The sequence below is a fragment of the Heterodontus francisci genome, chromosome 5 (genome assembly GCF_036365525.1).
Source record: "Heterodontus francisci isolate sHetFra1 chromosome 5, sHetFra1.hap1, whole genome shotgun sequence".
Classification (NCBI taxonomy): domain Eukaryota; kingdom Metazoa; phylum Chordata; class Chondrichthyes; order Heterodontiformes; family Heterodontidae; genus Heterodontus; species Heterodontus francisci.
The window spans coordinates 178,196,395-178,211,112 of NC_090375.1; the positions used below are offsets into that span (position 1 = coordinate 178,196,395).

Sequence of the window (14,718 nt, forward strand, 5' to 3'; positions counted from 1 at the left end):
CTGCTGTCCTTAACTGGTTGGGCCTACATGTGATTCTTAACTGTCCTCTAAATGGCCTAGCAACCACTCAGTTGCATCAAACAACTACGAAGCCTAATTAAAGGAATGAAACCGGACGATGTCGGCACTGGAAACGACAATGGCAAAGCCAGCCCTGTTGTCCTCCTTAATAACATCTGGGTACTTGTGCCAAAATTTGGGAGAGCTGTCCCACAGACATAGTCATACTCATGGAATCATACCTTCCAGACAATGTGGCAGCACAGTGGTATACAGCTGGGAGGCAGTTGTCCTGGGAGTCCTCAACATTGACGTTGGATCCCGTGAAGTCTCATGGCATCAGGTCAAACAAGGTTGCTGATTACCTACTGCTCCACTTCTCTGCTGATGAGCACCATGTTGAACATCAATTGGAAAAAGTACTGATAAAGCATCAAGCTGATATGTTCACTTCTGTTGCAGCAAAGGCACAGAATGTACTCTGGGTGGGAGACTTTAATGTCCATCACCAAGAGTGGCTGGGAAGCACCACTATTGACTGAGCTGGCTGAGTCCTAAAGGACTGGGTGTGGTGAAGGAAGCAACAAGAGGGAAAAACCTACTTGACCTCGTCCTCACCAATCTACTTGTTGCAGATGCATCTATCCATGACAGCATTGGTAGGAATGACCACAAGGACAGTCCTTGAGACCAAGCCCTGTCTTCACATTGAGGATACCCGCCAACATGTTGTGTGGCACTACCACTGTGCTAAATGGGATCGATTTCAAACAGACCTAGGAACTCAAAACTGGGCATCCATGAGGCGCAGTGGGCCATCAACAGCAGCAGAATTGTATTCAACCACAATCTGTAACTCCGTGGCCCGGCATATCCCCCACTCTACCATGACCATCAAACTGGGGTACCAACCCTGGCTCAATGAAGAGTGCAGGAGGGCATGCCAGGAGCAGCACCAGCATTACCTAAAAATGAAGTGTCAGCCTGGTGAGACTCCACAAATATCCCCATCCTCAACGATAGGGGAGCCAGGCTTATAAATGCAAAATACAAGGTTGAAGCATTTGCATCTATCTTCAGCCAGAAGTTCCGGATGGATGATCCATCTCTGCCTCCTGCTGAGGTCCCCAGCATCACAGATGCCAGTCTTCAGCCAATTTGATTTACTCCACATGATATCACGAAATGGCTGAAGGCACTGGATATTGAAAAGGCTATGAACATTGACAACATTCCGGCAATAGTACTAAAGACTCGTGCTCCAGAACTAGCCGTGTCCCGAGCCAAGCTGTTCCAGTACAGCTACAACACTGACATCTACCTGGCAATGTGGAAAGTTTGGCCAGGTATGTCCCAGCCACCAAAAGCAGGACAAATCCAAACAGGCCAAGAACCGTCCCATCAGTCTACTCCCAATCATCAGCAAAGTGATGGAAGAGGTTGTCAACAGTGCTATCAAGCGGCACTTGCTCAGCAATAACTTGCTCACTAATGCTCAGTTTGGGTTCCATCAGGGCCTTTCAGTTCCTGACCTCATTCTAGCCTTGGTCCAAACATGGACAAAAGAGCTGAACTCCAGAGGTGAGATGAGAGTGACTGTGCTTGACATCAAAGCAGCATTTGACTGAGGCATCAAGGTGCCCTAGCAAAACTGGAGTCAATGGGAATCAGGGGGGAAACTCTCTGTTGGTTGGAGGCATTTTCGAAAACTCTCTGTTGGTTGGAGGCATTTTTAGCACAAAGGAAGATGGTTGTGGTTGTTGGAGGACAATCATCTATGTGGCAGGATATCGCTCCAGGAGTTGCTCAAGGCAGTGCCCTAGGCCCAGCCATCTTCAGCTGCTTCATCAATGACCTTCCCTCCATCATAAGGTCAGAAGTGGGGATGTTCGCTGATGATTGTACAATGTTCAGCACTCCTACAACTCCTCAGATATTGTAGCAGCCCATGTCCATATGCAGCAAGACCTGGACAACATCTAGGCTTGGGCTGATGAATGGCAAGTAACATTCGTGCTACACAAATGCCAGGCAATGACCATCTCAAACAGGAAATATTCTAACCATCTCCCCTTGACGTTCAATGGCATTACAATCGCTGAATCCCCCACTATCGACATCCTGGGGCTAAGCATTGATCAGAAACTGAACTGGACCAGCCACATAAATGCTGTGGCTACAAAAGCAGGTCAGAGGCTGGGAATTCTGCAGCAAGTAACTCGCCTCCAATGCCTGTCTACCATCTGTAAGTCACACGTCAGGAGTGTGATGGAATATTCTCCACTTGCTTAGATGGGGGCAGCTCCAACCACACTCAAAAAGCTCCAGGACTAAGCAGCCTGCTTGATTGACACTCCCTTCACCACCGACACACTGTGACAGCAGTGTGTACCAATTTAAGATGCACTGCAGCAACTCACCAAGGCTCCTTCGACAGCACTTTTCAAACCCGCGACCTCTACCACCTAGAAAGACAAGGGCAGCAGATGCATGGAAACACCACCACCTGAAAGTTCCCCTCCAAGCCACACACCATCCTGACTTGGAACTATATTTTGCCATTCCTTCAGTGTCACTGGGTCAAAATCCTGAAACTCCCTTCCTAACAGCACTGTTGGTGTGCCTACATCCCAAGGACTGCAGCGGTTCAAGAAGGCAGCTCACCAGCACCTTCTCGAGAGCAATTAGGGATGGGCAATAAATGCTGGCCTAGTCAGTGACGCCCATATCCCACGAACGAATGGAAAAAAAAAAGCTCATCTCAGTTGGCCAAAACCCACAACGTATGCCACCACCAGAGTTGGAGTGCAAAAGGAGAAGACTGAGTGAACGGAAAGTAATGATATGACACCATGTTATTGCTTATTGGAAGTACCTGCACATTTTACTTTAAAAGTGAAGAGTTGAAGCACTTTTTTTGTGGAGCCTAGAAAGTGAAATCATATTAAAATGAAGTCCTGTAACTATGTATTGATTTATCTGGCTTGTTTCTGTGCTCTATGTATCTTGTTCCAGTGGATGTGCAAATGACTCTAAGTATGCCTCTAATGCCTCCAGTTCCCAAATCAAAATCTCTCAAATCTTACATTGCTGCTGGGCAGCTTCATCCCCCAGTGCTCTGTGTACTGGCCCTTAGATGCCCAGCGTATCCTGTGGCTGGGAGTGTAAATTGACCAAAACTTGGTCAAAGAGGTAGGTTTTTAAGCAGCATCTTCAAGGAGAAGAGAGAGATGGAGAAGTTTAGGTGGGAATTTCAGAGCAGTTGAAGATATGGCTGCCAATGATGGAGCGATCAAAATTGGGGGTGTGCATGAGATCAGAATTGGAGGAGCACAAAGATCATGGAGGGTTGTAGGTTTCCAGGAGGTTATCGAGATAGTGAGGGGCAAGGCTATGAAGGTATTTAAAAACAAGGATGAGAATTTTTAAATAGAGCTGTTGCTGGGCTGGGGGCCAATGTAGGTTGGTGAGAATAATGGTGATGGATGAATGGGACTTGGTGTGGTTCATAAAAAAGGGACGGCTTCATACAATGCAAATATAAGTGAAATAAATATTGAATAAAATTCAACAAAGAGGTGAGAAAACCTCTTAGATGCTCTTAATAAGTTTTTCTTTTGTAAGTATGAAATGGTATTAGCTTCAATTCTACTCCTACTAATAATATTTTGGGCTCTCAGTACTTGCTCTTAATTGCATTCCCTTTTAGAATCAATATATTGGTCATGACAAATCTGTTTGTCATGTAATTAGGCAAGTTAATATACTAAATCCTCAAAAATGTAGTTGACAAAACCACATTAATCCACAAGAGATTGTCTGATCTGGTATCTTTGTGCTTTTTAATTTAAATCAGATTGACTAGTTGTCAGGCTTGCAGCGTACATTCTAGGATTAATTAGGGTTGGGGAGAGATCCTTAATAGTGGTGATCATGCTAGTTGTGTTAGTACCCACATGGTCAGAGGGTGGTTTGCAGTATTCAGGAGGCAGTCTGTGTCTCCAAGAATAGGTCACAGAATCCCTGCCAGTAGTACAAGAATCACATTGACATTCAAAGTAATACATATTTCAATTAAAATGTTCTATCTATCTACATTTTCCTGAAGTTTTAGCTAAAAAAATGTAGTATTTATGTTGCCTTGTCATTGAAAGGTTGTCTTCACCTCAAAAGTGACCTATGAATTGGATTCTCTTTGCCTGTGTGAAATTTGACGTGCTGTTAATTCACATTTTGTTGGGTTGGTCTGGTCATGTAAGCATTTAAAATGGTACATCCAGCAGGCTTTTTGAAAGAAAATGTGTAATTTCGTCTCCCACTTTTCTAGTTAGTTTATTGTCAAAGAGACAATCTAGTTAATCAGTATGAAATAGAGAAGTTGCAGATGCTTGTATAAATGAGGCTGCAGACTCCCGATACTGCAGAGCCCTTCCTGTTTCTCTGTTGCAGCTTTTGACTATTTCCCTGTTTTTAAGCAGATTATTTCCTTTTTTTCTATGTTATACAGTTCCTTTTTCTACATTAGATATTCTAAGCGTTGAAAATGTTCTCCATATCTTATACTGTCATCATGAAAATAACTTGAATATTTTTAAGATGGTGGTAGTTTCACCTGTAAGCAAGCTATACTATATTGAGTAATTTTGCTAGCCTGATTTGAATTTGGAGTTTGAAGGCCAAAATCTAGAGCCTTAGGAATCCCTGTGAGAAATGTTTTAGAGTTCTTATTGCCAGATTTAATATTCTTAAGCAAATATTTCTGTTGCCTCTTTATAACACTGTACTTGTGTTTGAGCATCTCTACCCAGCTGTTAAAAGTTTTTGAATCTAAGTTGACCACTCACCTGGTTTCATTCTTGTCTATCTAGCACAAAGGAAGATGGTTGTGTTTGTTGGAGGTCAATCATCTTAGTCCCAGGACATCACTGCAGGAGTTCCTCAGGGTAGTGTCCTAGGCCCAGCCAGCTTCAGCTGCTTCATCAATGAGCTTCCCTCCATCATAAGGTCCAAAGTGGGGATGGTCGCTGATGATTGCACAACGTTCAGCACCATTTGCAACTCAGATACTGAAGCAGCCCATGTCCATATGCACCAAGACATGAACAACATCCAGGCTTGAGCTGATAAGTGGCAAATAACATTCACACCACACAAGTGCGAGGCAATGACTATCCCAAACAAGGAGAATCTAACCATCTCCTCTTGACGTTCAACGGCATTACCATCACTGAATCCCCCACTATCGACGTCCTGGGAAATTGAACTGGACCAGCCACATAAATACTGTGGCTACAAGAGCAGGTCAAAGGCTGGGAATTCTGCAGTGCGTAACTCACCTCCTGACTCCCCAGTGCCTGTCCGCCATCTACAAGGCACAAGCCAGGAGCGTGATGGAATACTCTCCACTTGCCTGGATGTGTGCAGCTCCAACAACACTCAAGAAGCTCGACACCATCCAGGACAAGGCAGCCCACTTGATTGGCACCCCATCCACCACCTTCAACATTCACTCCTTTCACCACCAACGCACAGTGGCAGCAGTGTGTACCATCTAAAAGATGCATTGCAGCAACTCGCCAAGACTCCTTCAACAGCACCTTCCTACCACATAGAAGACAAGGGCAGCAGATGCATGGAAACACCACCACCTGCAAGCCACACGCTGTCCTGACTTGGAAATATATTGCTGTTCCTTCACTGTCCCTGGGTCAAAATCCTGCAGCTCCCTTCCTAACAGCACTGTGGGTGCACCTACACCCCAAGGACGGCAGCAGTTTAAGAAGGCAGCTCACCACCACCTTCTCGAGGGCAATTAGGGATGAGTAGTAAATACTGGCCTAGCCAGTGACGCCCACATCCCATGAACGAATAAAAAAATATCGCCTGCAATGGCTTCTCGCTCCCGCATCTATCCTAGGGAGCTTCCTATTTCTCATCTACATGCTGCCCCTCAGCAGCATCATCTAACAATGCAGTGTCATTTTCCATGTGTATGCCGATGACACCCAACTCTACGTCACCCACCATCTCTCTCAACTCCTCCACTGTCTCTAACTTGTCAAACTGCTTGTCAGACATCCAGTACTGGATAAGCTGAGATTTTCTTCAATTATTGGGAAGACTGAAGCCATTGTCTTTGGTTCCCACTACAAGCTGCATTCTCTCGCCACTGAATCCATCCCTCTCCCTGGCAAGTATCCGAGGCTGAACCATACTGTGCAACCTTGGTGTCGTATTTGACCTATGACCCTGAGCTGAGCTGCTAACTACACATCCGCGTCATCACTAGGAACCGCCTATGTCCACCTCCGTAATATCGCCTGAAGCTGTGCCTGCCTCAGCTCATCTGCTAGAACCCTCATTTGTGCCTTTATTATCTCGAGACTTGACTATTCCAACACACTCCTGGCAGCCTTCCATGTTCTAACCTCCATAAATTTGAGGTCATCTAAAACCTTGCTGCCCGCGTCTTTACTTGCAAGTCCCATTCACCCATCACCCTTGTGCTTGCTGAACTACTTTGGCTCCTGGTTAAGCAAAGCCTGGATGTTAAAATTCTCATTCTTGTTTTCAGTTCCCTCTAAGGCTCTTCTCCTCCCTATCTCTGTAATCTCCAACACCCCCACAACCTTCAGATATCTGTGCTCCTCAAATTCTGACCTCTTGAGCATCCCCATCTTTAATTGCTGCACCATTGGTGACTGTGTTTTCAGCTGTCAAGGCCCTAAGCTGTGAAATTCCCTCCCTACACATCTCACTGCCTGAAGCAGGAGTTAATCATTGCATATGCAAATAAGGGACCTAATGCCTGCTTCAGGTTCCAGCTGCAACACTGGTTTCCCCAGCTCTAAACATAGTGTAAGTACAAAAAAAAAGGTAAATACATGTCACCACTTCCTGAGATCTCTGTCCTTGATCTCTGATCGCTCCCACCAGGCTGTGACTTCCAGGCCCCCTTCCTCCCGAAGTTCCCAGTCTACCTACCTGTGAGTCACTGTGCTAGCTTGGAGGATTTACCTGATGTTACCACAGTGCCAGCTTCACGATGCTCCTTGGACTTCATCCTTTGTGCACAGGGGCATGCCCAGTATTGTGTGCCCTTTAAATTTAACCTTCTATTTCTCTATGACCTTTAAGACTATTCACCAACTGTGGCTAAGAGATGGGTAACTCTTTAAACCTCCATCAATGTTACTTAGTGCTGCTTGTCAGATGGTCCACTCAGATAAGAGACTTTGTTCTTTCTCCCTTTCCCTTGGAGAAGTGTCTGGCTTTGACTCAATATTTTCCCTCAGGATTATTGATAAGGTTGGTGATTTTGAAATGTGGATGATTGAACCAGTGTTCTACCAATGCCTTGATCACCTTCATTGCAATATATTCTGTTCTATTCAAATTGTTATTCTGGGGTTGAAATTCCAATGAATTGAATAAATTGTGGCTTCCCTAAAATGAGTCAAGTATCAGCCCTTGGAAAACAGATTCTTGATTGGTTACAATAATGTTTCTCAGTTTCTGTTATAGTTCAAACAGTATATGATATTTGCACTGGTCACACATAAAGTATCAAGTGATGTGTCGTGGTTGCAGTATGTGGGAACTCCTGGATGCCATGGGAATCAGGTCCTCAGTGTCTGCGGCTTGAGGAGCTTCAGCTTACATTCATTGAGCGGAGGTCGAGCTGCAGACACTGATATATATCTGGGGGTGGGGGAGTGGAATGTTACCTGGGCACTTTGTTCCAGAAGGCAGTCACACCCCTTAGGATAGGATTGTCTGTTTTGGTCAGTTTTAGGGATAGGAGGGTGTGACTGTGAGTCAGGCAGGTAAGGGGATTGAGAAGGAGGGAGTGGAGGAGCCTCAGCCCTTGCATTTGAGCAACAAGTTTGAGGTTGCAGCTTGTATGGGCAAGAGCAAGGTCTGTAGTGTAGATGAGCACCATAGTACAGGAAACTGTTCAAGTGGGGGGAGCAAAAAGGAAAGTAGTGGTTGTAGGGGACAGTATAGTGAGGGGGATTGACTCTGTTCTCTGCAGCAAAGAGCGAGAGTCCAGAAGGCTATGTCGCCTGCTTGGTGCCAGGGTTCGGGACATCTGTTCAGGGTTGAAGAGGAACTTACAGTGGGAGGGGGGAGGATCCAGTTGTCGTGGTCCATGTAGGTACCAACAATATAGGCAGGATGAGGAAAGAGGTTCTACATAGTCAGTATGAAGAGCTAGGCACAAAATTAAGAAGCAGAACCTCAAAGCTAATAATCTCTGGATTATTACCTGAGCCACGTGAAAGTTGCAGTAGGGCAAATAAGATTAGAGAAAAGAATGCATGGCTCAGACGGGTAGAAGTGGGTTCTGGTTCATGGGGCACTGGCACCAGTACTGGGAAAAATGGGGGTTGTACCGTTGGGACGGTCTACACCTGAACCATGCTGGGACCAGTCTTCTAGTGAGTCGCAAAACTAGGGAAGTAGAGAGGGTTTTAAACTAAATAGTGGGGGCAAGGGATCAAATTTTGGAAGATGTGGTAAATCAAAGAGTAAAGACAAGGCAAGAGACAAAGGTTTTCATATGGGAAAAGATAAACAGACCGTTGCAGGAAGGGACAGTGATTACAAATCTAAGAGTAAATCAACAGACAAGGCTAGAGGTTACAAAAATAATAAAAGGACAAAACTAAAGGATCTTTATCTGAATGCACGTAGCATTCGAAGCGAGATGAACTGATTGTACTTATTTATTTCTATTTGCACTATCAGAGAGCCATGAGCCATTACAGAGACATGACTGCAGGATGGCATAGATTGGGAATATTGAAGGTAATAACATTTAGGAAGGACAGGAGCTAGGAAAAGGTGGAGGGGTGCCTCTGTTAATTAATGATGGTATTAGCACAATAGAGAGGGATGACCTAATTTCAGGAAACCAGGATGTAGAAGCAGTTTGGGTCGAGATGAGAAATGATAAAGGCAAGAAGAGTCTTGTGGGGGTGGTGTACAGGCCCCCGAACAGTAACTACTAAGTAGGATGGGGTATAAAGGAAGAAATAATGGTACTTGTCAGAAAGGTACGGCGATAATCTTAGGGATTTTATTCTACATATAGATGGGAAAAATCAAATGGGTCTAGGTAACTTAGATGAGGAGTTCATAGAATGTTTTCGGGATAGTTTCTGAGAACAGCACGCTCTGGACCCAACTAGAGAGCAGACTCTACTAGTCCTGGTATTGTGCAATGAGGGATGATTAATTAATGATCTCATAGTGAAGGCGCCCCTAGGCAGCAGCGATGCTATGATTGAATTTTACATTCAGTTTGAGGGAGAGAAGAGTGGGTCTAAAACTAGTATTTTAAACTTAAATAAGGGCAATTATGAGGGCATGAAAGCAGAGCTAGCAAAAGTGAACTGGTAAAATAGGTTAAAGGATAGGTCAGTAGAGATGCAGTGGCAGACATTTAAGGGGATATTTCAGAATACACATAACAGATGCAATCCAACGAGAAAGAAAAATTCCAAGGGGAGGATCCACCATCCGTGGTTAACTAAAAAAGTTAAAGATAGTATCAAACTTAAAGAAAAAGCATATAATTGTGCAAAGATGGGTGGCTGGTCAGAAGATTGGACAGAATATAAAAAGCAGCAAAGACTAAAAGATTAATAAGGAGGGAAAAATTAGAGTACAAAAGAAAGCTGGCGAGAAATAAAAGACATAGTAAGAGTTTCTGTAGATATTTTTAAAAGAGTTAACAAAGTGAGTGTTGGTCCTATAGAAAGTGAGTCTGGGGAATTAATAAGGGAAAATAAGGAGATGGCAGATGACTTGAACTGGTATTTTGAATCTGTCTTCACTATTGAGGATATAAGTAACATCCCAGAAATAGCTGTAAATCAGGAAATGGAAGGGAGGGAAGAACGTAAGCAAATTACGATCACCAGGCAAGTGGTACTGAACAAATTGTTAGAGCTATGGGCTGACAGGTTCCCGGGTCCTGACGGACTTCATACTAGGGTTTTAAACAAAGTGACTAGTGATATAGTTGATGCGCTGGTTTTGATTTTCCGAAATTCTCTAGACTAGGGACGGTTCCAATAGATTGGAAAATAGCTAATGTAACTCCTTTATTCAAAAAGGGAGGGAGACAGAAAGCGGGAAACTACAGACCAGTTAGCTTAAACATCTGTCTGAGGGAAAATGTTAGAATCTGTTATTAATGACGTTATAGCAGGGCACTTGGAACAATTCAAGGTAATCAGGCAGAGTCAACATGGTTTTGTGAAAGGGAAATTATGTTTATCCAATTTATTGGATTTCATGCTGTGGATAAAGGAGAACTGGTGGATGTACTGTACTTAGATTTCCAGAAGGCATTTGATAAGGTGCCACATCAAAGGTTATTGCGGAAAATAAAAGCTCATGGTGTAGGGGGTAACATATTGGCATGGATAGAAGATTGGCTAGCTAACATGAAACAGAGTAGGTATAAATGGGTCATTTTCTGGTTGGCAAGATGTAATGTGTGGTATGCCATAGGGATCAGTGCTGGGGCCTCAACTTTTTACAATTTATATAAATGACTTGGATGAAGGGACCGAACGTATGGTTGCTAAATTTGCTGATGACACAAAGATAGGAAAGTAAGTTGTGAAGAGGACATGAGGAAGCTACAAAGGGATATAGATAGGCTAAGAGAGTGGGCATCGATCTGGCAAATGGAGTATAATGTGGAAAAGTGTGAAATTGCCCATTTTGGCAGGAATAATTAAAAAAAAAAGCATATTATCTAAATGGTGAGAGACTGCAGTGATCTGAGATGCAGAGGGATCTGGGTGTCCTAGTGCATGAATTGCAAAAGGTTAGTATGTAGGTACAGCACGTAATTAGGAAAGCTAATAGAATGTTATTGTTTATCGCGAGGGGAATTGAATACATTAGTAGGGAGGTTTTGCTTCAGTTATACGGGGCATTGATGAGACCACATCTGGAGTACTGTGTACAGTACTGGTCTCATTTAAGGAAGGATGTAAATGCGTTGGAAGCAGTACAGAGAAGGTTTACTAGACTAATACCTGGAATGGACGGGCTGTCTTAAGAGGAAAGGTTGGACAGGTTAGGCTTGTATCCGCTGGAGTTTAGAAAAGTAAGAGGTGATTTGATTGAAACATATAAGATTCTGAGGGATCTTGACAGGGCGAATGTGGAAAGGATGTTTCCACTTGTGGGAGAATCTAGAACTAGGGGTCACTGTTTAAAAATATGGGGTCACCCATTTAAGACCGAGGTGAGAATTTTTTTTCTCTCCGGGTCATGAGTCTTTGGAACTCTCTTCCTCAAAAGGTGGTGGAAGCAGAGTCTTTAAATATTTGTAAGGCAGAGGTAGATAAATTCTTGATAAGCAAGGGGGTGAAAGAGTATTGGGGGTAGGCAGGAATGTGGAGTTGAGGCTACAATCAGATCAGCCATGATCTCATTGAATGGTGGAGCAGGCTCGAGTGGCCTACTCCTGCTCCTAAGTCATATGTTGGTCTTGTACTCTTTACCTCCTATCTCGATTTGGTGCAGTTGGAGGCTAGTGTGACACAAAATTTGAACATGGAGACACATTGTCAGTTCAAATATCTGAAGGATAAATTCTCTTCTTCAACAAAGACAATTTGCAGGTTTAGCCAGTTTTTTTAAAAGCACAGCAGATGGTAAAATAGAAGTGCCGCATTTCTATTGGGTTTTTCTTGCTTCCTCTTCTGATACTTGGTAAGCTTCCTTTTTTGTGTGAGACAGGCTTGTAGTGAGGTCACTTTTACAGAAATGAGGAAGTTGAGGAGAGTTACAAAGCAACATCCAGCCCACACTAGTAGCAGAAAGCTAGCAGAGTTGGGTCTTTGTGATTTGTGACAAAAGACTAACTGATAATTTTAAATTTTTGTCAGTACTGAATTTCTACTGCCGATCTCAGAAGGTCAGTAATAACTATTATGAAATTTAGGCCGATTTAATGTAGGTCGAGAATTGTAATTTCATTACTACCCACATTAAATTTCTTGTGAATCATTCAGTTAGTACTGCTAGCTCAGTTTGTGTGTGTCTCATCCTTCCACCCAAGGTTGCTTTCATTATACTGTAACAGTCTGGGGACAGTTAATGACATTTCTGTACAAAAATATCTTGGAAAAGATCATTAGATGTTTTGAATTAAAAATGATCTATTGTGGTTCAGATAGTTTTAAGATGCTGCTGCTTTTTAACTGCATTTGATTGGTTATATGTGTCACTAAAAGTAGGCATTTGCTTATATCTTGTCTGTGCCACTGTGTCCGAATAAACCTATATTTCTCTCAATATTGTAATATTTTGTCAAATTTTCAGCAAACTTTGTAATCTAAATGACTTGCTCTAAGTGGACTCTAGGTTACTTGTAGAAAATGACTTGATAAGAACTATCTTTCTCCCTGTAAACAATTATGTGAGAATTATAATTGACAATTGGAGATGTAATTATAAGTTTGAGCATAACTGCCTCATAGTAAAATATCACTTACAGAAATGTATATGCAATACAGGTAAATGCACGTGTTAGGTATTGAAATTCATAAGACATTTTTGTTCAAGACTGAATGTTAGTCTTTCTATATACTGATTAACAGTTGGATTTTGTTCCATTTATTTTAAAGCCGATAGCATTGAGCGGTGATTTGTGGCAAAATGGAGGTTCCTATATGTGTACTTGAAAGTATGCGCAAAGCTCTGCTCTCTTGTCTGAACTGCATTTGATGGTATTTCTTTTTAAGTCAGAACAGTTGACTGTCCTATCTGAAGTTTCAAAAGTCAGTTATGAAAAAGCTTTTCAATGACAGGAAAGTTTATCCAGTGAGTTCCTCAATCTTCGGTATCTCAGCTGTGTTAGAGAGGTCAAAAATTGTACAGGGTTCCTCCTGTTGATTGTATTGTATGTAGATGCCTGGGAGGGCAGGGTTGGGCTTGCATGTGATGACACTGGATCTTCCTTCTCTTTCTCTCCCCTCCTTGCTATGACTCAATTGGGTGAAGACTTTTTTTTAGGATAATGCATGAATAATTACTTCTAGCTGGGAGTCGATGCCTTAAAAGGGGAGAAAGTTGGTGAGGTAAGTGAGAGGAAATGTTAGTTAGGCTTAGTTGTTGTGAAAGATTACCTCCTTCAAGTGGTACCACATTTTTACTGAAAATTTGTTTTGCTTCGTGTCTGCAGGGTATGCAGTATGAATAGGATTATATGCATGTTGATTATAGCTAGGCAAATGGTGTTTGTTTTGATATGGGTTCCCAAAAACAGTAAATACAACAACATTTAAATATTTTCTTAGTCCAGAGGATAAAATAGGTGGAATGATTTGCAAAAAGTCAGCTCTCCATGTTTTCAGTGATAACTTGCATTTAAGAAGCATGTGTAACATCATAAGAAATATCCTAAGACATTCTGCATTGGTGCCGTAGAAATGTATGCCAAAGAAGGAAACATTAGCGGTGTTGAAATCTTGGGGAATCAGGTGGATTTTAAGGGAGTAGTTTTTTTTTGATTCATTCAGGGGATGTGGGTGTTGCTGGCTATGCCAGCATTTATTGCCCATCCCTAATTGCCCTTGAGAAGGTGGTAGTGAGCTGCCTTCTTGAACCGCTGCAGTCCTTGGGGTGTTGGTACACCAACAGTGCTGTTAGGAAGGGAGTTCCAGGATTTTGACCCAGCGACAGTGAAGGAAAGGCAATATATTTCCCAGTCAGGATGGTGCATGGCTTGGACGGGAACTTGCAGGTGGTAGTGTTCCCATGCATCTGCTACCCTTGTCCTTCTAGATGGTAAAGGTAGTGGGTTTGGAAGGTGCTGTCAAAGGAGCCTTGGTGACTTGCTGCAGTGAATCTTGTATATGGTACATGCTGCTGCCACTGTGCGTTGGTGGTGGAGGGAGTGAATGTTGAAGGTGGTGGATGGGGTGCCAATCAAGTGGGCTGCTTTGTCCTGGATGGTGTCCAGCTTCTTGAGTGTTGTTGGAACTGGACAGGTAAGTGAGAATATTCCATCACATGCCTGACTCGTGCCTTGTAGATGGTGGACAGGCATTGGGGAGACAGGAGGTGAGTTATTTGCCACAGAATTCCCAGCCTCTGACCTGCTCTTGTAGCCACAGCATTTATGTATCCAGTCCAGTTCAGTTTCTGGTCAATGATGACCCCCAGGATGTTGATGGTGGGAGATTCAGCGATGGTAATATCATTGGTCATTGCCTCACACTTGTGTGGCACGAATGTTATTTGCCACTCATCAGCCCAAGCCCGGATGTTGTCCAGATCTTGCTGCATATGGACACGGGCTGCTTCAATATCTGAGGAGTTGCAAATAGTGCTGAACATTGTGCAATCATCAGTGAACATCCCCTCTTCTGACCTTATGATGGAGGGAAGATTATTGATGAAGCAGCTGAAGATGGTTGGGCCTAGGACACTACCCTGAGGAACTCCTGCAGTGATGTCCAGGAGCTGAGATGATTGACCTCCAACAACCACAACCATCTTCCTTTGTGCTAGGTATGACCCCAACCAGCAGAGAGGTTTCCCTCTGATTCCCATTGACTCCAGTTTTGCTAGTGCTCCTTGATGCCATACTCTGTCAAATATTGCCTTGATGTCAAGGACAGTCACTCTCACCTTGCCTCTGGAGTTCAGCTGTTTTGTCCATGTTTGGACAAAGGCTGTAAT

General features: G+C 43.3%; 1 protein-coding gene across 12 annotated transcripts in view; it reads left to right on the forward strand.

The window, feature by feature from the left end:
- The window catches only part of LOC137370159 (CYFIP-related Rac1 interactor B), a 235,911-nt gene that overhangs the window by 47,307 nt on the left and 173,886 nt on the right, over positions 1 to 14,718 (forward strand). For 4 of the 12 annotated variants that reach the window (XM_068032410.1, XM_068032413.1, XM_068032416.1 and 1 more), the window contains exon 1: positions 11,813 to 11,947. The exons of 6 other annotated variants lie outside the window; for them this stretch is intronic. The gene's annotated coding sequence lies outside the window, so the exon portion shown is untranslated. Of the gene's footprint in view, positions 1 to 11,810; positions 11,948 to 14,718 lie in introns of those variants that run through there. 2 more of the 12 variants (XM_068032423.1, XM_068032424.1) reach the window with 1 other exon arrangement.